The sequence below is a fragment of the Dendrobates tinctorius genome, unplaced genomic scaffold, assembly GCF_039654945.1.
Source record: "Dendrobates tinctorius isolate UK_male_01 unplaced genomic scaffold, ASM3965494v1 ptg000022l, whole genome shotgun sequence".
Taxonomy (NCBI): domain Eukaryota; kingdom Metazoa; phylum Chordata; class Amphibia; order Anura; family Dendrobatidae; genus Dendrobates; species Dendrobates tinctorius.
Window position 1 is genome coordinate 82,447,695 of NW_027361690.1, and position 25,097 is coordinate 82,472,791.

General features: G+C 46.2%; 1 protein-coding gene across 1 annotated transcript in view; it reads left to right on the forward strand.

Annotated features, from left to right (window-relative positions):
* CERS3 (ceramide synthase 3) overlaps positions 1-25,097 on the forward strand; it is a 408,572-nt gene that overhangs the window by 109,773 nt on the left and 273,702 nt on the right. The window contains exon 2 of the mRNA XM_073568813.1: positions 2,200-2,341. The gene's annotated coding sequence lies outside the window, so the exon portion shown is untranslated. The remainder of the gene's footprint in view (positions 1-2,199; positions 2,342-25,097) is intronic.

Below are 25,097 nucleotides of genomic sequence, written 5' to 3' on the forward strand. Positions count from 1 at the left end.
ATGTGACGGTAGGCCCCCAATTGTGCTCAATCGCCGCATGGGACTGCTGCTCCCATCCGCCTATAGGATGGGAGAGTAGTCCCTGCGGCGACCGAGCACAATGAAAGTGTTAAAACATGTAACAAAACACATACATGACATACAACATACAATACATGTATACATGACAGACATGACATACAACATAGAATACATACTCACCATACAGCACATCTTGTTCCCCGAAGCCCTCGATCACCTAGGGAAAAAATAAAATAAAAAAGCACCAAAATACTCCCTGTCCACAGAAATCCAAAAAACGAGGGTCCCGCGGCGATCTCTTCTGTCCTCGGACGATACACTAGCAGGAGCGGTGCTCCTGTAGTGTATCGCCGAGTTTCCTGGAGTTCTGTGGCTCCGGGACCTCGCTTTCTGGCTTTGAGCTGCGTGAGAAAATTCCCACACAGCAATGCCATAAAGCGAGAGTACCGGAGTCAATGAACTCCAGTAAACTCTGGCGAATGCACAGTAACACACTGCAGGAGCTTAGCTCCTGTCAGTGTGTTTCTGCAGCCATGGAGAATGGTTACATCTCCCGATGTGACTGTTCTCCATGGCAGATTGTCATGGGACCCTCGTTTAATGGACTGCGTCAGAACAGGTGGCATAAATTTGGTTTGTTTTTTCCTTTTTTTCCCTAGGAGATCGAGGGCTTCGCTTTGGATTGAGTGTACAATAAAAATTTGTCAAAAACACTGTTTTTTATTTCATTAAATTTCTTTTTTTCTACTTTTACATTGGATCAATAATGGATCGGCGTCTTATTGACGCCTCTCCATTATTAACCGGGCTTAATGTCACCGATCAAAGGTGACGTTAACCCCTTTATTACCCCACATCCCAACGCTGCACGGGAGTGGGAAGAGAGGGGCTAAGTGCCGGAATTGGCACATCTTATAGATGCGCCATTTCTGGGGTGGCTGCAGGGTGATATTTGTAGCCGGGGAGGGCAATATCCATGACCCCTTCCTAGGCTATGACTATCAGCCCACAGCTGTCTGCATAGCCTTTCTGGCCCTAAAATATGGGGGGAGCCACTTCAATTTTTTTTTGGGGGGGTCCCCCTTTTTTTTAGAGCCAGAAAGGCTACGCAGACAGCTGCGGCCTGATATTCCTAGTCTGGGAAAGGGGACATTGATACTAACCCCTTCCCAGGTTGTAAATATCAGCCCGCAGCTGTCTGCATAGCCTTTCTGACACGAAAATATGGGGGGACCCCAGGTCATTTTTTTTTTGGGGGGGGTCCCCCTTTTTTTACAGCCAGAAAGGCTACGCAGACAGCTGCGGCCTAATATTCCTAGCCTGGGAAAGGGGCCATTGATATTAACCCCTTCCCAGGTTGTCAATATCAGCCCGCAGCTGTCTGCGCAGCCTTTCTGGCACGAAAATATGGGGGGACCCCTCGTCATTTTTGTGGGGGGTCCCCCTTTTTTTACAGCCAGAAAGGCTACGCAGACAGCTGCGGCCTGATATTCCTAGTCTGGGAAAGGGGCCATTGATATTAACTCCTTCCCAGGTTGTAAATATCAGCCCGCAGCTGTCTGCGTAGCCTTTCTGACACGAAAATATGGGGGACACCACGTAATTTTTTTTTTGTGTTACCCAGCTAATATATAAAGCTCAATGTGTGTGTGTGTATGTCCAGGATTGCCATCTGCACCGTCGCAGCTACAGCCACAAAATTTTGCACTGTCACACGTATGGACCCTGAGAGCGTCATAGGCTATGTTGTGAGGACAAATTTAAACCCCTCGCGTTTAAATTCACCAAGCAATTTTTCCATTGAGAATCAAACTGTGCTCTTTCCTTTCTGAGCTCTGCAGTGCTCACAAATAGTGGATTCCCCCACATATGGGGTATTTGTGTACTCCATGCAAATTACATAAAAACTTTGGGGGCAAAATTCTCCCTTTTGTGTTTGTAATGTTTATGCACATCAGGTTTGCACAAACGCAAACCTAACACCCGCATAACATTGCATTAAAATATGCATTCAAAAATGTCACTACTTTCCTCCTGAACCGCGATGTGTGGCTATTAGGGTTATGTTTATGGCTGGAGTTTGGGTAGTGGTTTTCGATAAGAAGATTTTTAAATAAGTTTATAATATAATTTGCGTGTTTGATATAGTATGTAATGACATAATTGTATACATTGTAGGTCCGAGAATATCCCACAATATGGGACCAGGCAGAGGATAGTTTTAAAGACCGTTACTTTAAAGAAATATGCTGGAACAAGATCTTTGTGGACCTCTACCCGGAATGGCATTCATTCCCAAGTTCTAAGCAGTTGCAAATCGGTAATTATAATGTTATTGTACACTTTAGATTACATTTGTTAAGAAAGGGATAGTGAATTAATTAATGTTTTGTTTTTGTATTTTTTTTTTTAAACACAAACTTTATTTCAAATTTTCATAAACAATGCACCGTTTCATATATTAAATCGTATTTCCAATAAACAGACAATAACTTAGCCTATCCTCCTCCCATCCAACCCTCCCTTAAGCTAACCCTAGTCATCGTACATTTTCGGTAACCCCCCTCGCAACTTCGCACACACTTTATGCATAGACCACTTGGAAAACACAGATTATAAGCACCACATCTGTGATATAACACCATGTGTTTTATCCCCCGTCCCAACCAGGACCTTACACCTCACCTTCATTATTCACCTTCAATTTCCCCAAATTGCCTTGGATATCTTCCAATATATACCATTCTGTATACTTAAAGGGAGTTACTATTTTCCTTATTTCCTCTTCACCGCACTGTTGTACTATGAAATTCCTCCATTTTTTGAAAAATTTACCCGTCAGGCCCTCCTTATTCCTTTCCGCCTCCAGCTGTTCGATTCTGAGTAATGATTTAATCTGCCTCAACACCTCTTCCTCTGACGGCACACTTCCTTCAAGCCATTTGGACAATAAAGCCCTTTTGCCTATCATAGCCACTCCATGGAACAATTTTGGTAATTTGGGCCTCTGGTCCCCCCCTCCTGCTATTATTTGCCCCTTGTTCCTATAATGGAAGATCCACAGCAATGGATCCAGTTCGACTTCCACACTCCCCACTTTTTGTATAAATGTTTGCAATCTTTTCCAGAATTTCTGGCTCTCTGGGCATTGCCAGATCCCATGAAACAGGTCCGTTTTTGACCATTTACATTTGGGACATTGGATCACTCTGTTTATCTGTTGTGTGTTTGGGATGTTAAAACCATAGATTGCTCTATGCATCAACCGAAATTGTGTATCCCTCCACCCTTCATTAATCACCTCCTTCCTCATCGTCATCCACCCCTGCAATATCTTGTCCCCTACTTCGACGTCCTCTAATTGTCTTGCCCATGCTCTCGAGTTTTGTTCTGGGCATATTGGAATCAAAACCTCCCTCATAGCTTTATATAATGCGGAAATGGTGTTCTCATGTCGATCTTCATAATAATTCGGTCCATGTCATTCGTCACCTGTTCCATTCTAACATCCCTCAATTGTGACATTAACCCTTTTTCTATCTGTTTGTATTGAAGGATTTGGAATGTGGATAGCCCATATTTTGTCACGATTTCCTGGTATGTCAACCATCTATTCTCCGTTTCATGTAATAGATCCGTCAACCCTTCTATCCCCTTATTCCTCCATTCTGAAAATAATTTATTGTCCCTTCCCGCTGGGAAATCTGGGAATTTCCATATATTGAGATGTTTGGAGATTCTCCAGGACAAACCGAATTTTTTTCTCACTGCTTTCCAGGCCATCACCGTATCTCTACATACCAGTGAGTGTTTGATTTTCTTCGGTATGTTAGCCAATGATGTGTGAAGTAATGCCCCCAAATCCCAGGGTTTACAGAACTTACTCTCTAAACGTATGTCTGAGTGCCCGTTTGTCTTCCTTAACCAGTCTATGGCGTGTCTCATCAGGCATGCCACGTTATACCCTCTAATATTTGGCATTTTGATGCCTCCTTTTTCCAAAGATTGTATTAATTTTTCCGTTTTGATTCTCGGTCTTTTCCCCCTCCACAGGAATGTCGAGAATGCTTTATTCAGTCTATTTATGTCTGTATGCTTCAATAACATGGGGATTGTCTGCATTGGGTAGAGTAACTTTGGAAAACTCATCATTTTTAAAAGATGATTTCTACCTAGCAATGATAGCGGTAGCCCCTCCCACATCTTTAGTTCCCGTTCTATTTTCTTTATCAAAGGTTTGTAATTCAATTCGTATATCGACGCTGTTGTACGTCCCATCTGTATTCCCAAATATTTAAGGTGAGACTGTGCTATCGGTATCCCAGAGATGCCATCCCTTGTTCCATCGGCCACCATTAATTGCATCTTTTGCTCATACAGAAACACTTTGCTCTGTTCAATTTAAAGCCTGACAAGCCCCCAAACTCCTCTCTGTTTTATCACTTTTGGGAGATCCCTCTGAGGGTTGTTCATAAATAGTATGATATCATCCGCAAATAGGGCTGAACGCAGTTGTTCCTTCCCGACACTAATACCTTCGAAACAATCTCCTTCATTTAACAGTCTAGACAGTGGCTCAATGGCCAGATTAAACAGGAGGGGTGACAGTGGACATCCCTGTCTAGTCCCCTTGCTCAATGGGAAAGATCTCGACAGGAACCCGGGCGTCGCCACCCTCGCCTGAGGATTCGCATACAAGTTTTTGTATTTTTGCAGAGAAAGATTTGAAGCAGAGGTGGCGGTCCGTTAGGGATCGATTTCAGAAATACATGACCTGCTTGCATAAAAGTGGATCTTCACCACCTAGGAGGCACAATTTCCCTTTCTTTGAAGAGCTGCAGTTCCTTATAACCAGCCGGACATTTCAGCGGTAACTATTTCCCATAAAAAAAGGAAATTGTTAATGATATATATCCTTTAGCTTTCAATGTGGCTTACCACTATTGGCTGTCTATTGAACGCTGCGTACACCTGCAGCATTCAATCCGCAGTGTCAAGATGTTACTGCAAAGTGGGTTTTGATTTTGGGAAATCACGCAGCCACTCTGCGTACAATCTTTGAAGTTCTAGACATGCTTTACCGTATATGTGGCTTGTCTTTTGACACCAAAGCATGTATAGTTATCTTGCGTTGGCGCTCTGTCTCCGCCAGATAACTAGAACACTGTATTGATGTATTGTATCATCATGCAAACACAAAAGTGGTCATCAATTTTGGCGCCACGTGATTTTTTGTGCTTAAAAACTGTTGGTCATACACAGCGTGGAAACATACACTAATTTTTTTTTTGTTTTCCCACAGTACTCAAGGGAACATTTGTCCTGCAGAGGAAGAGTCCGAAGATGGAGCAGGTTCCTCTGGAGCCGTTGACAGATCTTCGCCATCTGTAGCAACTGCTTCTGCTGGGGCAACTTCTTTATCAGCTGCTGACCCATCTGAAGCTGCTAGCCCAGCTGCAGCTGCTGGAGCATCTGTCTCCACAGAAGCGGTTGGTACTGAAAGAACTGCCTATCTGGTGAGAGGTGAGCCAAACAAGAAAAACCCAAAAAACAAATTGGGGATAAAACCGTAAAAGCCGCCACAGAGACTCTGGAGTTGCTCAAAAAAACAACTTCAGAGGATGTGTTTGACTTTTTTGCATTAACGATAGCTAATAAGGCTCGCTCACTGACGCCGGATAGGCAGTCTATTTTTATGAGCCTGGCACAGATGAGTCTGACAGCTTTGGAGGACCCTGCTCCAATCGCTCGATACAATAACATCCTCATGGGTCTTTTCGGACTCTTCCGGCCCACACAAGTACCCCAGCAGCCCTCAAACTTTGGACCAACCCAAAGGATTGGACCCTCAACACCAGCCCCCTTAAATTCAGAACAGTCATCATCATATGCGTACGGATACTGCCCAGATTATCAATACTTATAATCCTATGTTTGGGAGACACCCAGTTGTAGTTATAATGTTAACCTTTCTCCTTCGGTTCTATGAAAAATGGACATATTTTGAAAGCTCGCTCAGCACTTTGGCATGAGCGCTGTTGATGTTGAATGCTCCAATGACAGAAAATAGGTGTTTATTCAAATGAGAATGCTAAAGAGGTCTCCCAACCCTCTTAAATGCCCTGTATGGATAAAAATATCAAACTATCATTTTCATCCATTAAAATCCACAATCCTCCTGTGACAAGGAGCTGCAGGTCTCCCTCTCTACTCTTTGTGTTGCTTATAGCCACCAATAACATGTAACAGAGAGGAGATCTTAAGGCTAAGTTCACACGTAGCGGAACGCTTGCGGAAATTACCGCGAGAATTCCAGAGTTCCATTCCGCGGGAAAATCGCATTTTAAATTCTCGCGGAAAAACTAGCATTTTGCAAGCGTTATTAGCAAAATGCTAGCGTTTTCCAAGTGATCTGTAGCATCGCTTGGAGAACTGATTGACGAGTGTGACCAACCTGTCAAACAGAGTGTTTGACGAGTGTGAACAACTTTTTACTACTGCGGCCGCCTATGCAGCATCAGTAGTAAAAGATAAAATGTAAAAAAAAAAAAAAAAGGTGTTATTCTTACCTTCCGACGTCCCGCGCAGCCGTTCCCAGTGATCCTTTGCGAAAATGCCCGCGATGACGTACGTTCTCGCGGTTATTCGCGATGACGTCGTGTGAATGACCGCGAGACTTCGCGATCCCACGAGAACGGACGCCATCGCGGGCATTTTCACAAAGGATTACTGGGAACGAGAGTGTGGAGAGAGGCGGGAAGGCTGCGCGGGATGTCGGAAATCCATATAAATCTTTCAAATTCTTTACTAAATGTACTACAAAAACTACGCGTTTCGAGGAGACAAACCGCACCTCTTCTTCAGGCTACAGTACAGAGTTGTGTGGCATCAGATGGCTGGCAGCAATTCAATTAATCAATTCAAAAACTTAAAGGGAATCTGTCTTGTCTCAAAACACTATATTGGGTTAGTTTGCTGGTCAATAGCATTTCTAAGCTGCCCGGCCGCTGTACTGAAATCACAGCTATCGAGAGAAAAGGAACTTTATTCCTCCCAGCAGCCTTGGGCTTTCAGTCATAGAGGTGCGTCTTCGGTCACTGCTCTGTACATAGTGAGCAGCGGCTGTAGCCACAACCCTGCCACTGACGGGACAGCTGGCGCAGCACAGCATCAGTACAGAGCCGCTTGTCAGTTTGTGCCAGGGCGTGGTTATAGCTGATGGTCACTATGTACTGAGCGGTGACTAGCTGAACCTCTATAACGGAAAGCCTGAGGCTGCTTGGAGGAATAACGTTAATTTCTTCCCCGCAGCAAGGCTCTCAGTGCAGCAACTGGGCAGTTTTGGAATGCTATTAACTTGCAGGATATCTGTTTCTATGATTGTCCTATAAAAATTTGTGATATTCACAAATATCAACTTTTTGTACCAGAATCTATTTATACATTTTGAAGAAATGACAATGCTTGTCATGCTTTGTTGCTTGTTAATAAAATATTTTGATATGTTCTACTTTCTTGTCATGGCTATATGAGTGCATGACTATGTTATGTAGGATATGTGTGATGGTATATGTGCAAGTGACTATGTGATGGAGGATATGTGTCATGGCAGTGACTTAGCTGTATCCGCCTGTTGTGCCTCAGCCGTGCTCGCCTAAATTGTTGCCCTCCTGTCTGAATCTCAGCCCGACCAGCTAGCCAGTGCCCCATCCATGCTCTGTGCTTCCTTGAACCCACGCTGTCTCTGCACTTTGCATTGCGTGCCCTCTTGGCACGCGTAGGCCCTCGCATGTACCCTGGCGTGCCTCCTAGCATGCGCAGGCCCTAGCCTGAACACTGATGTGTCCCTTATCACGCTCCTTGACTTGGACCATGGTGTGCACCCTACCACACACCCTGGCTTTTACTCTGTCTTTGACACTGGTGTGCCCCCTAGCACGCACCCTGCCTGGAAACCTGCCTTGGACCTTGGCGTGTATTCTAACACGCACCCTGTGTTGAACTATGGCGTGCCTCCTTGCCTCAAACCCTGGATTGCCTTCCGTATGGCCGGAGCATGCTGATCGCTGCCAGAGTCCCCTTGCCTGATGACTGCGTCCTTATGTCCACAATCTGATGTCCAGATCCTGTCGATAGTTGCCAGATGTCCGTAAACCAATGCCATATAGCCCTTGTGGAAACAGTTATGCCACCTGGCACGTATCATGCCTTGGACCGAGTCGTGCCCCTGCACGCACCTTGCTGTGCTTCTCTTTATCCAGTACCTACGTGTACATCCAGATGAAACCATGTGACCACGTTTATTGAGGAAACTCTGTGACCACGCTTTATGTCTTGTTTCCTGCACATCCCCTGTTGTCAGACACTCACACTCGTGTCTTCCAGGAGATGGCCGTCTGGTTCCAGCAGTCATGGTGGCTCACCCCCTTGGTCTTGGCATTGACACTCCCTGTATCGGGGGTGGTTCATCACAAGGTCAGCTTGACCTCTGTGTGTGGGTGCCACGACCCAGAGTGTCCACTCTAGAAAAAGACTCAGCAATAGCTGACTCCCTCACAATATGTATGATGTGAATCTGGGACTGGGAATACGGGATGGAGAAGAGGTTTGATAGTATCTGCACACTGCACTATGTAAATTTAAAAAAACTAAGCAACCCAGTAAAAAAAAAAAAGTAACACACCTGAAATTAAGCTTTAAAATTTTTTATTACATAAAAATACATAGTGACTTTAAATTATTAAACCCCCCCCCCCAAAAAAAAAGGTACTTCTTTTGTGTCGCTCCATCTTCTTCCATCCTTCACTGCTGTTCAGGCTGCCCAACACCAGCGCAGGAGTATTGCCAGTGCACGGCACCTTCAGGACTCAGGACCCACATTTCTCGTGCTCGGATTCTTCTCTGCTGCTGCACCTAAAAAAAAATATATTGTTTAGTGCACAACACAGTGATAAACCAAAGGCTGTGTTCACATTGCGTTAAAGGTATGCATTAAACGCATCCATTACATAGCGGCATTACCGCTATATAACGGATGCATTTAACGCACCCATATGGTGCCACAGACAAGCGCATTGCTAACGCATGTCATAATTAGGCTAGGTTCACATTGCATTATAGCAGTCCTTTCAACGCATGCGTTAAACTGACTGCGCTAACGCAACTTCTTTTATGATTGCATTATGTGATCGCGCTAGCAGTGACGGACCATTGAATGCTGCAGCCCACGTCCAAGGATCCGTGACAGAATGACAGCACATCGCTAACACATGCCAATTATGACGTGCGTTAGCAATGCGCTCGTCTACGGCAGTCTATGGGTGCGTTAACGTATGCGTTACATAGTGTTAATGTCGCTATGTAACGGATGCATTAAACACACACGGACACAATGTGAACCCAGCCTTTGCAATGTGCTGTCATTCTGTGACAGAACCCTCACACGCGGTCTGCAGCGTCCGAGAGTCCGTCTGTCACTGCGGTTGCAGATGCAGCATCTGCACTAGTGGAATCACATAGCGCAATCATAAATAAGTGGCGCTAGCGCAGTCCATTTGCATGGATTGATCGGGCTGCTCAAACGCAATGTGAACCTAGCCAAAGACATATCAGTATTTTGTGACATCTACTTTCGCTTACTTGCTGTGTGTGACGATTGAAGATATTCAGCAGGAACTCAAGAATCCAAATTCTATCGGGCCTGCGGAGCCGTAGAATGGCGCTGTGCTCTAGTGTGAGCTGGCCGCTCTGCTGATCATTTTCCTGTCTACTCATTGTGTTATTTGGCAAGATGGAGAATGGAAGAAGAAGGGGCTGGACAAGGAAGTGACATCATTTTTTTTTTCTCCAGTCAAGTTTGTAAAAACTTTATAGGTCTCCATTGCTTCAAAAACCGCAGGCAAAACCGCAGCAACAAGAGAACTGCGTTTTCTTCCAAGAGCTGCGTTTTTTTTGCAGAAAAAATCCGCAGACAAATCTAGCCTTAGTGCAGTTTTTGTGCGGATTTCCCCTGCGGTATTCACCTGCAGATTTCTATAAGGCTATGTGCACATGCTGCGGAATGCTCTGCGGATTTGGCCGCGCTGATTTAGTAAAATCCGCAGGTAAATCTGCAGGTCAAAAGACGTGCGGTTTATCTGCGGATTAGCCTGCGGTTTTGCCCTGCGGTTTATCATCTCTACAATGAAGGAGATGGTAAACCGCAGCAGAATCCGCAGAAAGAATTGACATGTCAATTCTTTCTGTGGTTTAAAAACCGCAGCAAATCCGCGCAGAAAAATCCGCACCGTCTGCACTGCGGTTTTTGATATCTATAGGATATTATGGTACTGTGCACCGCAGCAAAAAACTGCTGCGGATGCACAGCAGAATCCGCAGCGTGTGCACACACCCTAATGGAGCAGATGAAAAACTGCTGCAGAACTGCACAAAAGAAGTGACATGCTGCAGTTTTAAATCTGCACCAAATCTGCGCGGAAAAATCTGCAGCATGCGTACAGCATTTTTTGTTTTACATAGCCTTAAATGGTACTGTACATCACTTGCAGTTCTGCTGCAGTTCTGCAGGGCCACATCTGCTGCAGAACTGCACCAGAATCTGTACTGTGTGCACATACCTTTAGGCCATGTGCACACGCTGCGGTTTTTGCTGCGGATCCGCTGCGGTTTTGGCCGCAGCAAAACTGCAGCAGTTCTGCAGACAGTGTACAGTACCATGTAAGTCTATGAGATTTATTCTGCTGTGCACATGCTGCGGATTTTTAACTGCGGAAAAACTGCGGTTTTGGATCCACAGAAAGAAAGACATGTCACTTCTTTTCTGCGGATTCTGCTGCGGTTTACCATCTCCTCCATTGTAGAGGTGATAAACCGCAGGCCAATCCGCAGGTAAAACTGCAGGTCATTTTACCTGCGGTTCCGCAGATAAAAAATCTGCAGACCAATCCACAGCGTGTGCACTTAGCCTTACTGGTACTCTGGGATAATTTCCTGCTGAACAGTGATTTTATCAAAACTGTAGCAAATATCCCAGTTATTGACAAATTGTTGGAATCGGGGTCTTTTTCTCTACATCATGCTGCTCTTTGATTAGAGACACATGTGACATGCACAAATTTTGCAAATTTGTCATTCTGTGTTTTCTTTTTGTGTTTTAGTCAGTGGGTGGTGTGAACACTGTCCGACCGACTTGTTCACATTTGTGCATGTCACATGTGTCTTTAATCCGTTTTTTCCTTGCCTAGCATGGTTTGGGAGACCCCACCCCTCTCTTGTGTCACATGCACATAAAGAGCCCTCTTACACCACGTGCCCACACTAAGAAGCGCCTGTCTGAATCCTGTTCATTTAGACACTGTTCATATGTTCAGGCTTTAAATGCATTAGATAGGGACTGCTCCGTTAAGGGTTACCGTGACGAGGTGGAGTGACATGGTATACATTTTTTGCAAAAACGTATCGACTAAATACCCTGTATTTGTTATCATCTTTTTACCAGCACTTGCTGATTACTGTCATATTTTTTACTGCAGAGTATTTTTGCAAATTTGTCATTCTGTGTTTTCTTTTTGTGTTTGCTCTTTGATTAGGTAACAAAAACCTGGTGACAGATTCCCTCTAATGAATGTATTGTGAGATATATATAGACTTATTATTGAGGATTTCTATGCTGCCCAGTCCTCTACTGATTGCTACTCCCTTCTGCAGCAATGATGTCCTGTTACAGCATTAGGTTATGTTCACACGTTGCGTTTTTGCAGCATTTTCAGCTTCTTTTTACAGTACCAGCAAAGTCTAGGAGATTTCAGAAATCTCACGCACACACATTGGTTTTATGGTCCTGATTGCTTTGGAAAACTGCTGTGTTTTTGCAAACTTCAGCATGTGTGGCGCCCCTGCGGGTTCAGTCACCACAGAGGTACTGCACCTCCTCCTGAGGTGTGGTACCCCACCATTCAGGTAAGGTGGAGACTCCTGACCACGCTCCAACACCAGTATCCCACAGAACATAGTAGTGTAGCAAAGCACCCTTTGGTGGCTCCCTGCTTGGAACACAAAGCGTGTTGGGAGGTGGGTGGAGTTTAGTATGCACCAAAAGAGCGGAAAGAGTTTAGGATTTAGTCAGTCTGACAGAGTCAGTGGAAGAGTGAAGATCCCCTGAGTGGGATGGATGAAGGAAGTGCTGCAGCTGACCTCAGAGACCTGGGTCCGCTGGCACAAGAAAGACATTGATGGAAAGCCTGACTCTCTCCATAAGAAGGAAGGATTAGTACGGAACGTGAGGAGAGGAGGACTAAGGATCAGGGTTAGAGCAGAACCCTTCCCAAGTTCACAGCGCAAGGCCGGGGTCCGGTCCCCGAGGTTGTATGGATACTAATGGTCCTGCAGCAGACACCGGAGGAATAGAAGTTGTCACCACTTTATTCCCACACAAGACTTGGGGGCACAACAGCAACGATAGTGAGCCGGGACTTAGTAGCAAGGAGTCCCCGAAGCAGGCTACAGCTGTCTGCCGTACAAGTAGAGTTCATAGGAACATCTGACAGGAGGAACTCCAGTGTAACTCAGTACTGAGAGTACTTCACTATAGGCGCAAAAGGGAGACGTTCAGTAAAGGCACTTATGTTGGCGGAGTGTTGGAAGGGAGTACTTCACCTTGCCTGGAGGTCGGCTGAGCCCCTGACCCAGAGGACACGGCACGGATGCGGGCACCTGTATGCTCAACAGACTGTGAGTAAAGTTTTGGAACTACATGCCCTGGTGTCCTCCACTTATTCCTGCGCCAACACACTCAGCACTGCTGCATCACTGTACCTGACACCGCACCATCTACGTCTCCTCCCTATCTCTGCACCTACACTGCCCTGGGACTACAGCCCTACCTGTGGAGGGCCACACCATCATTGCTGTCAGGAGCCCCGCACTGCACTTGCTCACTGAGCCAGTGCGGGTGTCCTGAGTACAAAGACAGTGCTCAAAGATACCTGTGGAGCAGGGCAGCAGCGGTGACGATGCGTGCTTCAGAGTATCAGGACCTGAAGCACGTGACTGCTGGGGACGTGGCATTAGCTCCACAGATCTAGGAGCTGCAGGGAAACTCCTAGAAAGGTAACTACAGGACAATGTTACCAAGGGGCATAGACAGAGACAGAAACCAGATCAAGCCGGGTCAAAGCACGAGATAGCAATACAATACCAAAGGTTTAGACAGAATGGATAGTCAGGACGTAGCAATAGGTCAGAAAACCAGAACGGACAATAGACGGTACAATAGGGACAAACTGTAACGGAGTAACGATAGCCAAACCAGGAGGTCAGAACCGGAGAAGACAATAGTACCAAAGCGAGAGACGGAGTACAGAGTGAGGGAAGAGGCCGGGTCATATAGGGGAAGCAAACAAGCAACGCAGAATACATGCACACCAGGGGTCAGACCCACCAGAACAACAGTATAGCTGACAGAGAACCCTGGTAAAGAGTGAGTATAAATACCCCTCCCAGATCCAGAACGAGGCCACGAACACTTAACGCTGTGAGTGCAGGGCAAGAACCCTGTTCAAACCATGACAGTACCCCCCTCTTAACGGGGGGCCACTGGACCCCCAGGCTTGTCTGGGTATCTGGCATGGAAAGCCCGCACCAGACGATCGGCATGCACCGAACTGGCCGGAACCCATGACCGATCCTCCAGAGAGTACCCCTTCCAGTGTATCAGATACTGGAGTCTCCGGCGCACCCATCGGGAGTCGACAATGCTCCCTACTTCATACTCCAGCTGCCCCTCTACCAGCAATGGCGGAGCATTTGATGAGGGATCCTCTCTCACCGTCCCCACAGGCTTTAACAGGGACCTATGGAAGACATCAGAAATTTTAAAGGAGGTGGGCAGCTGCAGTCGACTCGGTAGGCTACTGGGTTAACAACCTCCACAACTTTGTATGGGCCAATAAACTTGGGGCCCAGCTTTATAGATTGTATCTTAAGCTTGATATTGCGGGTGGATAGCCACACCTTCTCCCCTACTGCAAATGCTGGACCTGACCCCCTCCTCCTGTCACACTCTCAGCTCCAGGACAACCTGAATCCATGCGGGAAAACTCTCCAAAATGTGGGTTAAACCCATAGTTGATCTGAAAGGGAGACTTCCCAGTAGATTGACTCACACGACCGTTGAATGCAAACTCTGCCATGGGCAATACCTCACACCAGTCCTCCTGCCTGGAAGAGGCATCTCAGAATATGCCCCAACGATTGATTCGTGCGCTCCGTCTGTCCATTCGACTCTGGGTGGTAGGCAGAGGAGAAGGACAACGAAATCCCCAGCTTTTTGCAAAAAGCCCTCCAGAACCTGGCTACAAACTGTACCCCTCTGTCTGACAACACATTCATAGGCACTCCATGCAACCGAATTATATGCTGCATAAATAAGCGGGCCAGGGTTTCAGCAGATGGTAACGCGGGGTGAGGTACAAAGTGGGCTTGTTTTGAAAACCTATCCACCATCACCCATATCACCGAGTTGCCCTGGAAGGAGGAAGATTTGTGATAAAATCCATGGACAAATGTGTCCACGGTGTATCCGGAATTGGCAAAGGCACCAACTCCCCGGCCGGCCGGACCTGAGAACTTTTAGAATGAGCGCACACCCCACATGCAGTCACAAACTTTTTAATATCTGTTACCATATAGGGCCACCAGAAACCCCTCACAATTGCCCCCCGGGTAGCTGCAATCCCAGGGTGAGCACTCAACATAGAATCGTAAAATTCCTGCATAAGTCCGAGACGGAAACTTTCCGGTACAAACAATTTACCCGGGGGTTTACCACCCGGAGCCCAAGCCTGGGCCTCCAAAATCTCTCTCTGTAACTCAGATAAGATTTTGGCCACCACTACTCCTGGCTGAAGAATGGAGGAGGGAGGTTCTGGAGGGGACACCGAATCAAAGCTTCGGGATAAGGCACCAGCCTTGATGTTTTTAGATCCCGGGCGGAAAGTGATGGTAAACTGAAATCAAGAAAAAAAAAGCACCCACCAAGCCTGTCTGGGGGTCAATCTCTTGGCGGACTCGATATAGGCCAAATTTTTGTGATCAGTGATGACTGTAATGGGATGAATAGCCCCCTCCAGGAAATGCCTCCATTCTTCAAAAGCCAACTTTACCGCCAACAACTCTCTATTGCCGACATCGCAATTTCTCTCGGCAGAGGAAAATTTTTTAGAGAAGAAGGCGCAAGGCCTCAGATTAGTAAGGGTAGGAGGGCCCTGAGACAAAACTGCCCCCACCCCTACTTCCGAGGCGTCAACCTCCATGATAAAAGGTCTTGACGGGTCGGGTTGTACCAATACAGGGGCTGAAGAAAAGCACTTTTTTAATGTCATGAAAGAATTTTTTGCAGCTACAGACCAATGTTTTACATCAGCTCCCTTGAGAGTGAGGTCCGTTAGAGGGTTTACCACCTGCGAGAAGCCCTTAATAAATTTCCTATAAAAGTTAGCAAAGCCTAAAAATCGCTGCAACCCTTTCAAGTCATGAGGCTGCACCCAATCTGTAACAGCCTGGACCTTCTTAGGATCCATGCGGAACCCCTCCCCTGACCCAATCAAGCCCAGAAATGATACTTCTTGCATGAAAAATGAGCATTTTTCCAACTTGGCATACAAATGATTCTCCCTCAGTCTCAGGAGAACCATCCGCAAATGGTGCAAGTGAGATTGACTGTCCACCGAATACACCAGAATGTCATCCAAATAGGTGACCACAAAACGACCAATTGAATCAGAGAAAATTACATTAATAAAATTCTGAAAAACAGCAGGAGCGTTGGTGAGACCAAAGGGCATAACCAAGTTTTCGAACAGCCCTTCAGTCGTCAGGAATGCTGTTTTCCATTCGTCCCCTTCACGGACTCTTATAAGGTTGTATGCCCCACGTAAATCCAGTTTAGAGAACCGCTTGGCCCCGGTGAGTTGGTTACATAGATCAGGAATTAGGAGGAGAGGGTATGTATTTTTCACAGTAATTTTGTTTAAATCCCGAAAGTCGAGGCACGGCCGCAAACCACCATCTTTTTTCTTAAGAAAAAAGAAGCCCGCAGCCACAGCAGAAACAGAAGGCCTAATATGCTCTTTGCGGAGACTCTCGGTAATGTACTCCTTCATGGCTAGACGTTCGGGCCCGGACAAATTGAACAGGCGAGCCTTGGGTAACTTGGCTCCAGAGACTAGATTAATGGCACAATCAAAGGGTCTATGTGGTGGAAGCGCCTCAGCCTCACTTTCAGAAAATACGTCTTCAAAATCTTTCAGGTACTCCGGAATACCTTGCAGATCGACAGACGAAACTGACACAGATTTTACTGGGGTGACAAGAGTTGTCAAGTTACAACATAGACCGTTAGCCATACAACCCCACTGAATGATCTGCCCCGTGACCCAGTCAATAGTAGGATTGTGACGTTGAAGCCAAGGCATACCCAGTGCCAGTCCAGCCGGCAGATTATTTAGAACAAAACACCTTAATTTTTCCATGTGAGTGGAACCCACTTTCAGCGAAAAGGTATCAGTCATGAAACAAATTCCCTCCTGGGTGATAGGAGAAGAATCAATTGCCACAATTTTAACAGGATCTTTTAACCTTACTGTCCCTATCTTATGAAAAGTCACAACTTTGGCATCGATCAGATTAATAGAAGAACCACAGTCAACAAAGGCGGTAGACCCAACCGGACCGCCTGTAAGTTCTAGTTCCACCAGAAGCAGAATTTTAGTAAGTGAGGAAAAGGGTACCTGGGAGTCTGGGCAACCTCCTCGATTGTTACCCAGACTCAGTCGTTTTCCTGACGGCTTCACTGAAGAAGGGCAAGAAGGACAGTTCCTTCTCCAATGTCCAGCGGATCCACAGTAAAAGCACAATTGGTTGTTTCTATGGCGTCTCCTCTCTTTTTCCTCCAATGACGTGGCACCAACCTCCATGGGCTCAGGACTAGATGCAGAGTCTCTCAGATTGGAGAATAAAGGGGTCTCCTGCAGCATGACCCCTCTTGCTCGCAGCCTACGGTCCATGCGGACAGCCTGGATCATAGCATCCTCCAAAGAATCCGGTGGAGGATGAAGGGCTAGGGCATGTTTCAAACATTCAGACAGGCCTCTACAGAAAAAACCCCGGAGGGCAGCATCATCCCAGGAGACCTCCACTGCCCAGCATCTGAACTCAGAGCAGAACCATTCAGCAGAGTGCTTCCCCTGTGTCACACTCATCAACATATCCTCTGCCAGACGCACTCTATCAGGCTCATCATAAATGTGCCCCAGAGCCTCAAAGAACAAATTCACAGACATAGGTTCAGGAGCAGAGGAAGAGAGAGAGAAAGCCCATGCCTGTGGAGCCCCCCGAAGTAGGGAAATGACGACCCCCACCCTCTGGAACTCATCCCCGGAGGAGCGGGGCCTCAGAGAAAAAAAAAGCTTGCATCTGTCACGCCGTTCTGTCTGTGTCTGCTTGTCGGCGTGACAATGCATGTTTTTGCTTTAACCCTTTGCTCCTTTCCCCCTAATTGAGCTGGGATACTGCTGGCTTTTACCTGTATGGAGCCTGCTCAGTTCCCTGCTCTGCTGCATAGCTGCACATGTGGTGTTAGGTCTTTGCTCTGATGCTTGACCATCAGCATGTGCGGTCCCTGGTCGCTGCTGTGGAAGCTGTCCGTGGGATGAGGTCATTTGCAGCTGGTGCATGACTTTCCACGTGTGTCTAGGCTTGCAGACAATGCCAGGTGCTCTAAGCTGCAGTTCCTGCACAGATTGTGCTGCAATGGTTTCTGTGTGTGCTTAGGGCGTGCGCAGCCACACCTTCCCTGCTTTTATCAGGGTTAGTGTGTGTGCTTGAAATTCTGTCCCCAGCCAATTGCTGAGGGGCAGCCCCTTTATAAACTTACCCTGCCCTATGGGCGGGGCCAGAGCTACTCACAACTCACAAAGCTCCTGAACCTTGCCATGTGTGTCTCGTGTCTGTGTCCCTGGACCTCGTCTGTCTCTGTTTTGGTACCAAATTCCCTGCCTTGATTCCTGCTTTGTCCTGTTCCCTCGCCCTGCCCCGGAGGCGGTGTATCCAGGCTTGAATCCTTGATCCTGTACCTATCCCTTACCTGACTATGTCTGAACTGTCTGCTGTGTTATGTTCCTGGAATACCTCTGTGTTTGGAGCCCCGCACCCAGTGACTCTGAGACTCTTGCAACCGGTGTTCCTGCTGAGCATCTATTATGCTGTGCTCTGACTACCATGCGGTGCTAGCTCCATGCAGGCCCAGCAATCCTGCGGTGTTAGTACCATCACGCTTGAGTTCCTTCCTAGGTCTGATGCCCGGAGCCTGACGACCGCAGTCTGGAACCTGATTACCGCTGCCTGGAGCTGGATGACCGCAGTGGTGCCTGTAGGTCGTGTTGGATGTCCGGAACCAAACGACTCCCGTCTGATGTCTGCCGGTGACTCTGATGTCCTGTGGGTGACCCTGATGTCCTGCCTGCATCTGGATGACCTCGTGTATCCTGATGTCCTGATGACCTCGTGTGTCCTGATGTCCTGATGACCTCGTGTGTCCTGATGACCTCGTGTGTCCTGATGTCCTGATGGCCTCGTGTATCCTGATGACCTTGTGTGTCCTGATGTTCTGATGACCTCGTGTGTCCTAGTTTTGTCTATGTACTGTGAGTTGTGCGGTGTCATTAAGTCCTACGTCCTCTTTGTCCACATGCTCAGCTGCCACAGTATCCCGGTCGCTGCCCTTCCCGAGTTCGGGTAGGCCCGGGTCCCCCTCTGTGGTATAGAGGGTCCATATTGCGTCCCCGGGGGATGCCCGCCCCTCGCCATCGGCGTGGAGGCGCTTGCTGGGCCACGTCTGCGGCCGCAGTCGTGACAGCATCCTTCTCTGAACGACCTGAACTCCCTTTTATCCCCTGAGAAAGGGTCTGGCAATTTGACCAGAGATTCAGGGGATGCCAATGACACATCTCTATCCCCAGCACTAGGAACCCCTGCAGCAATAGCCCCCTGCACAGTATCCACCAACTGTTGCTGGGTATGGGCCATCGTGCGCTGTTCCACATTAAGTTTGTGGAACATTTGGGTCAGGTGCTTGACCTGATCAGCCAAAGCTTGTATGGGATCCATGAGGATAACACACTTTTTTTTTTTCTCTTCAGAGGAAAAAAAAAACTGAAATGGTCAGCTATAATGTCAGGAACACTGCACTGCACTTGCTTACTGGGCCAGTGCGCGTGTCCTGAGTACAAAGACTGTGCACAAAGATACCTGCAGAGCGGGTCTCAGTGGTGATGATGCATGCTCCAAGCTCACAGGACCTGAAGCACGTGACTGCTGGTGGCGTGGCCTCAGCTCCACAGAGCCAGGAACTGCAGGGAAACTCCTAGAAAGGTAACTACAGGGCAATGTTACCAAGGGACATACACAGAGACAGAAACGAGATCAAGCTGGGTCAAAGCACGAGATAGCAATACATTACCAAAGGGTTAGACAGAATGGATAGTCAGGACATAGCAATAGATCAGAAAACCAGAACGGGCAATAGACGGTACAATAGGGACAAACTGTAACGGAGTAATGATAGCCAAGCCAGGAGGTCAGAATCAGAAAAGACAATAGTACCAAAACGAGAGACGGAGTACAGAGTGAGGGAACGGACCGGGTCATACACGGGAAGCAAACAAGCAATGCAGAATACATGCACACCAGGGGTCAGACCCACCAGAACAACAGTATAGCTGACAGAGAACCCTGGTAAAGAGTGAGTATAAATACCCCTCCCAGATCCAGAAAGAGGCCACGAACACTTAACCCTGTGAGTGCAGGGCAAGAACCCTGTTCAAACCATGACACTGTGTTTGTAAATAGTTGCACCTCTTAAGGTGCCCTCTCTTGGTTTACATAGATCTTTTATGAATAAGAACTACCTCATCATGGAGCATAGCTCCAACTCAAGGACACTGCAAGAAATCCCGGCTGGGAGCGGTGTCCAGCACGTGCAAGAATTATTGATGTCTTAATGTGAAGTATTGTGTGATGTGTCTTATAAAAATGTTGACTGATTTTATAAAGAGCTTACTTGATAGTAGTATTTAGGTATTTGATTAGGAACGGATATTTTACAGAATTTGGTAATGTTGAATAAAGATTTGAATGCAGGTGATGAACCAGGCATCAGCGGTTGTCACCCAAGTCTAGTAGAGACAGTAAAAGAAAATGTGAAGAAAAATGTGTTGATGATAGTACTTGAAGTGGTAGTGAGTTTACTTCCATAGCACTTTAAAATTAGGTAATTATAGATAGCCTGTTAAATTGTTTGCAACGCTCAAGAGTGAGTGCCTCCCACATTGGGAAGTTTAGATAAGAATTGTTTATCAAGCATTTCAAAAAATTTTTGTATGTTCCTTTGTTTGTCTGATTTTGTTTCACTTGCAGCCCGCGGACGTGCTGTGTTTAACGGGGGGGGTGTGGCGCCCCTGAGGATTCAGTTGCCACAGAGGTACTGCACCTCCTCCTGAGGTGTGGTACCCCACCATTTAGGTAAGGTGGAGACTCCTGACCACACTCCAACACCTGCATCCCACACAACATTGTAGTGTAGCAAAGCACCCTTTGGTGGCTCCCTGCTTGGAACACGAAGCGTGCTGGGAGGCGGGTGGAGTTTAGTATGCACCAAAAGAGCAGGAAGAGTTTAGGATTTAGTCAGTCTGACAGAGTCAGTGGAAGGGTGAAGATCCAATGAGTGGGATGGATGAAGGAAGTGCTGCAGCCGACCTCAGTGACCTGGGTCCTCTGGCACAAGAAAGAGACATTGATGGAAAGCCTGACTCTCTACATAAGAAGGAAGGATTAGTACGGAACGTGAGGAGAGGAGGACTAAGGATCAGGGTTAGAGCAGAACCCTTCCCAAGTTCACAGCGCAAGGCCGGGGTCCGATCTCCGAGGTTGTATGGATACTAATGGTCCTGCAGCAGACACCGGAGGAACAGAAGTTGTCACCACTTTATTCCCACACAAGACTTGGGGGCACAACAGCAACGATAGTGAGCCGGGATTTAGTAGCAAGGAGTCCCCGAAGCAGGCTACAGCTGTCTGCTGTACAAGTAGAGTTCATAGGAACATCTGACAGGAGGAACTCCAGTGTAACTCAGTACTGAGAGTACTTCACTATAGGCGCAAAAGGGAGACGTTCAGTAAAGGCACTTATGTTGGCGGAGTGTTGGAAGGGAGTACTTCATCTTCCCTGGAGGTTGGCTGAGCCCCTGACCCGGAGGACACGCCACGGATGCGGGCACCTGTATGCTCAACAGACTGTGAGTAAAGCTTTGGAACTACATGCCCTGGTGTCCTCCACTTATTCCTGCGCCAACACACTCAGCACTGCTGCATCGCTGTGCCTGACACCGCACTATCAACGTCTCCTCCCTATCTCTGCACCTACACTGCCCTGGGACTACAGCCCTACCTGTGGAGGGCCACACCATCATTGCTGCACCACACTATCTGTCCCAGAGGATCTGTCTGCAGCGTCGGCTTAACATCTTCATTGCCGAACACCACAGGTGGCGTCACGAATCATTCACTCATAAACTTTAATCAGCATTCGCACACTCAACATTTCCGCCTTTTACAATGGACGCCCAGGGCCACGGACCGGGTCACAGCTACCGTGACAACTCCCATTGAAATCCACCAGGCCCGGCTCCGAGTACCCCGCCGACCTGGCGAAGACCCTGGGGGGCTCCACATGTCACTTCTTTCAGCATATGTGCAGCATTTTTTCACCCATAAAAAACAATGGGTAACTTGGCAGGTATCAGTTTTTGCTGCGTTTTTTTTTGTGCAAAAAAAATAAAGAAAGTTAAATCAGGCATTTTTGGGGGGCACTAAACTTTATCAACATGCACAAGAGGAAGCAAAAAACGTTGCAATAAAAATGCAGCAAAAAAAATCTGCAAAAACTACTTTTTGTAAGCAGCTTCTTTACTACCAAGAGAGCAAAAGTTGCCTGCGGGAAAAACGTAGAAAAAACACAACATTTGAACATAGCTTATATATTATATGCTTATGCTTGTACTCTGGCAGTACTGAGTTTTTTTTATTTATCCTCCCGCCTCACTAAAAAAAATACAATGAAAAGATAATTCATATTTGGGCTCCAAAATGTCACCAAAGACTATAACTTGTTCCACAAATAAGCCACCATAATTACAACTCTCTTGACATTTAAAAGAAATGTGGTTACACAAAAACAGATCATTTAAAAACTGTTTTATTGTGGACAAGCAGTAAATATTAAAAAATATATAAAACATGAATACCTCAAAATGTTAAGTTAAAAAGTATACCTTCATATAGCTGCATCAGCTGAAAAATGTATAACTATTTATGACCTTATAGTGTAACTGCACATATATATACAATGCAAATAGCAGGCGATCAGTGGTAGGCTTGGCCCTGAAACCCCAACCAACCGCACAAATAAAAGCTCTGAAGTGCGCAGCTCCTGTATGCATCGTTCACACGGAACAGTGTATGGGCTCAATGGTAATCCTACAGGTTCGTACAATCACTGCCATAAAGCAGTGTATAGATACATAAACCTACTATTGAGCCCATACACCGTTCCGTGTATACACTGCATCCAAGTTCTGTGCACTTCTGCACAGTATGCTTTGTGCGATTGGTATATATATATGCGATAGATCGTGAGTGTAAGGCCGGGGTCACACTAGAGAGGAATACGGATGAGTGAGAGGCGTTAAAAGCACGCATTACACACGGACAAATGATTCTCTATGGGGCAGCTCCCATCAGCCGTATATTTCTCGTCTGTATTCTACGGTCCGTGCCAATCGCAGCATGCTGCGATTTTCAGCGTACTACGTCCGTAATACGCCAATGCAAGTCTATGGGTGCGCTAAAAATACGCATTACACACGGACCAGATGTGTGACTTGCGAGAAATACGCACCCTGTGTCTTTTAGAAAAGCCGGCAATTCAGTGCGCGATACAGTAAAATCACACTGACAGGTTTAATAAAGAAAGAAAGAATAGATATATACACATAGAATATATATATATATATATACATACACATGTCATTGTCATTGAGACACATATATATAATTGACAAATTACCGCGGGAGCCCACACATTTTTTACAATGAATTAACCCCTTAAATTAACACCTACACCTCTCAAATTTTACACACCAACCCTCATCTAATTACTAATGAAAGACATACAAAAAAAAACATGAAATGAAATGGTTTACTGTATGTAAACCATGTGTCATTTCATGTCGGATTGGGGAATGATTTGACAAAAGCCGGCAATTGAATTAGCGGCTATTCTGCTATGAAGAACTCCTTGATATATAAATATATATATATATATATATATATGTGTCTCAATGACATGTATATATATATATATATATATATGTATTCTATGTGTCTATATCTATTCTTTCTTTTGTGTTATAAAACCTGTCATAGGGCTCCATTATATGTCCATTTTGCAAGCCTGCGAGAAAATCTCAGCATACGGATTGCATACGGATTACATACGGATGCTTACATGCGCAAAATACGCGACCACACCTTGCTTACGGATGACATACGGAGCACTATTTAGGGGTCATTCATCCGTATTACGCCTGTAATCTACGGACCGTATTACGCCTGTAATCTACGGACCGTATTTTGCGTCGGTTAGTGTGACCCCGGCCTAATAGAGAATGCATCCACTCAAAGGCAGAGCCACTTACCCAAAATCAAGCGTCCTCCACCCCCCATGTGCTTGGGTAGCAGGGACTGTTTCACAAAAGAACCATTTGGCACAAGACCTGCTAAGCATGGACACCTTTGTGCTTGCTAGTGCCCACATCATGCTGTACATTCCTGTGCAGGACTTCGATGTGGGTGTTGAATGTAGCCAGAGTGGCTGGCCATGGAAGAAGCAGCTGAACCAAAGGCGCAGAATATTGTAATGGGAGCCGCAATCCACTACACTGCTGAGTGCAGGGCACAATGGAGTGACTTTGGATAAAAGAGCTTCCTTCTCCCACCCACTACCCCAATCTTGGTACCGCCAACATCACGCTGCACATTTATGTGTGCTGACTGCGAGTGTAACAGCAGTTACTCTTCTGTAGACTGGTGAGTGGGTGGCATGGCATCGTTCTCTCTCAACTCCTAACATCTGCTGTTGAGTGAGGGCCACAGTATCCTCTACAGCCTCTGCAGTGGAAACATTTAGATGTCAATGGCTTAGCGTGTCATGTGGTCATCCAACCACATGGTGGCAGTATTTTGGCTACAAACTGACACAGGACGCACCAATATACAGTGTGTATACAGTCATATGTAAAAGTTTGGGCACCCCTATAATGTTAACCTTTTTTCTTTATAACAATTTTGGTTTTTGCAACAGCTATTTCAGTTTCATATATCTAATAACTGATGGACTCAGTTATATTTCTGGATTCAAATGAGGTTTATTGTACTAACAGAAAATGGGCAATCTGCATTTTAATAAAATTTGACCGGTGCAAAAGTATGGGCACCCTTATCATTTTCTTGATTTGAACACTCCTAACTACTTTTTACTGACTTCCTGAAGCACTAAATTGGTTTTGTAACCTCATTGAGCTTTGAACTTCATAGCCAGCTGTATCAAATCATGAGAAAAGGTATTTAAGGTGGCCACTTGCAAGTAGTTCTCCTATTTGATTCTCCTATGAAGAGTGGCATCATGGGCTCCTCAAAACAACTCTCAAATGATCTGAAAACAAAGAATATTCAACATAGCTTTTCAGGGGAAGGATACAAAAAGTTGTCTCAGAGATTTAACCTGTCAGTTTCCACTGTGAGGAACATAGTAAAGAAATGGAAGAACACAGGTACAGTTCTTGTTAAGTCCAGAAGTGGCAGGCCAAGAAAAATATCAGAAAGGCAGAGAAGAAGAAAGGTGAGAACAGTCAAGGACAATCCACAGACCACCTCCAAAGACCTGCAGCATCATCTTGCTGCAG